Here is a 2653-nt window from a genome sequence, read left to right as displayed (position 1 = left end):
TGAATGTTTCTTTTTCTGGAAGAAATTCACCAAACTAACATATTCTGAGTTATAACCCAAAGTCTTTTGTTTTGGTTTTGGTTTTTTTTGAGACAGGTTCTCACTCTGTTACCCAGGCTAGAGTGTGTCAACATGATCATGGTTCACTGCAGCTCCAATCTCCTGAGCTCAAGGGATCCTCCCATCTCAGTCTCCTGAGTAGCTAGGACTATAGATGCAGCTAACTTTTTTTTTTTTTCTTTGTAGAGGCAGGGTCTAACAATTTTGCCCGGGCTGGTCTTGAACTTGTAGGCTCAAGCAATCCTCCCATCTCAGCTTCCCAAGGTGCTGGGATTACAGGCATAAGCCACTGCACCCAGCCCCATATTTTTTAAGTAGTTGAAATAAATGGTATTATTTCAAACTTGCAGCATAAAAAACTGGTGCATCCCATATTTAGTGTATGAGTAAACCTTCTAGAATAAACAGAAAAGAAAGAGTGAGCACATTTGCAGAAGTGGTGATACCAACAATATTCATTCTATCCTAAAGTGTTACTGCATTAAGAAGTACAAAAAAGACCTTAGCAAAATGAAATTCTGATACTCCTATCTAAATCAATTGTTACCACTTCCCTGTTCAAGCTGGAATGTGAAAATTTTGTCCGTATTAAAATGAGTCAGCCAAGTTGAGAATGTTTTTTGAGTAGAACTGAAAATAACATGCTAATAAGCTGAACATGTATGTACTTGCATCCCAAAGATGCACTTGTATGTAATAGGAGTTGTGAAATTATTAATCTAAACCTTAAAAAGCTATTATAATAGGAAGCATTTATTTTTTATTTTATTTTTTTAAGTACAATTTCCATTTTATTTTTCTGCAGAGAACAGTCCGTCTTCAGTCTTTAAGGACTAAGCTCCTTACGTGGGCTTTGTGGGGGGACGTGGGGCAGTACTCGCAGGCCTAAATCGGGGTGTGGGTGTTCAGTCCTTGGGGGCTTCACAGTATCAATTCCTGACTACTTTGCTGTGACCTACACAACTCACACAGTAACGTAGCTTCACACATAGCTTGGGACACACATAGGCATCAAAGACGCTCACTTCAGAAATGTCCCTGACTGCCCCGGCCTCCACTATGTTTTGAATGATGAATTTCTTAATGGCCTTGTCCTTGGACACGCATTGGGCACAGTTCATGCAGTGATTAGGCTGCACGTGGCCGCGGTCCTTTTTGGCACGACCGTTGTTCCTTCTTTTCTTTGTCATCTTGGAGGGATGGACCGGAGAGAGGAGAAGCATTTATTTTAATTCATTTGTCCCATTGCAGTTCTGGTGTGGTAGAGTCATACAAAATACAAATATTCCAAGAAAAAATCTTAAACTGATATAGAGTGCTCTTTTCAAATAAATCTGGAAAGAAATTTTCTTTCTTTCCAGAAAGAATTTTGTAAACTTTTTCCTGCCTAAAAAAAAGACAAACCTCAACCTTAGCCTTCATTATCCATTCCATTCCTTAACCTACTTGGCCATGGACACCTTTCTTAGAATTCTGCTGAGAAATAACCAGCTTAACCCATCCATGATCTAATGCTTGGGTTCTTTTGCAAATACAAATTCCCCAGGTGGTACAACAAAGTGAGGTTGAGTTGTTCAGATTTGTTGTTTGAGGCCCAGTGCTTAGTTGGCTAAGTCAAGATAATAAAGCTAATGCACATAGCACTTAATACTCTTCTGAGTACCTTACATATATTAACTAATTTAACCTTCTTAACAACTACGAAGCAGGTAATATTGCTATTCCCATTTTATAGAAGAGGATATGAGGCACAAACAGTGTAAGTACCTACTAAGTAGAATGGCAGAGCAGGATTCAAACCCAGAGAGTCTGGCTCTGTAGTCCACATTTGTAACCACTATGCATGCTACCCTCCCATGTCTATGCATGCAATTAAAAAAAAAGTATTAGACAGAATAAAATGTTCATTAACTTGGAGTTATTAGTAGAAAAGTCATTCTGTGTAGGAGGAGATCAAATGGTTTTAGAGAGTACATCCATTTTTAAAATTTTAATGATTTTAAAATAAATCGAACTTTTTTTTCGAATACCTCCAACAACAGGAAATAACTCCTAGCTTCTGAACTATATTTACAGATTGAGAGCCTGCTAGGAAGAGGTATTTGTATTCATTAGCTCTGTCCACACATGTTCACCTGGTGAACTTCATAAACAACTTGTTTGTTAAAGTAGGTTAATGAGTCCATGAAAGCATGTTCATAATGTCATTTTGCTTAGCAAACTCTTTATTGGAGAAAATGCTTTTGCAGTAATATCTTGAGCCTTGCCCAGGTTGAATAATCAGAAATTTCTTATCAGTTGAGTCCAAAGGCAGAAACTTGATATCCAAAAACACACATCAGAGCATTTTCTTGACCAGGTTTTTTCCTTATTGGTATCAAAAGAATGGAGAATAGACTAAGTATTATTTTCAGATCATAAATAAACTCTCCCTCCTATTGGCCAGGATAATGAGTTCTTTAAATAGATTCCTACAGTTTCAACCAAAACTCTGTAAATGGTTAAAAACTCAGCAAACACAAGTCCTTTTCAGCCCTGCCATTGCCTGTAGTAGAAGGATGGTGAAATGGTTATTAGGTGTTAACTTGATTAG

At 37.7% G+C, this 2653-nt stretch overlaps 1 pseudogene; it reads right to left on the bottom strand.

Annotated features, from left to right (window-relative positions):
* Positions 1-821: 821 nt before the first annotated feature.
* LOC117086035 lies at positions 822-1928 on the bottom strand (annotated as a pseudogene).
* Between the last annotated feature and the right edge of the window lie 725 nt (positions 1929-2653).

Source organism: Trachypithecus francoisi, unplaced genomic scaffold (genome assembly GCF_009764315.1).
Source record: "Trachypithecus francoisi isolate TF-2019V2 unplaced genomic scaffold, Tfra_2.0 Contig00586, whole genome shotgun sequence".
Taxonomy (NCBI): Eukaryota; Metazoa; Chordata; class Mammalia; order Primates; family Cercopithecidae; genus Trachypithecus; species Trachypithecus francoisi.
Note: the sequence above shows the minus strand (reverse complement) of the source record. Positions and strands in the feature narration are given on the sequence as shown.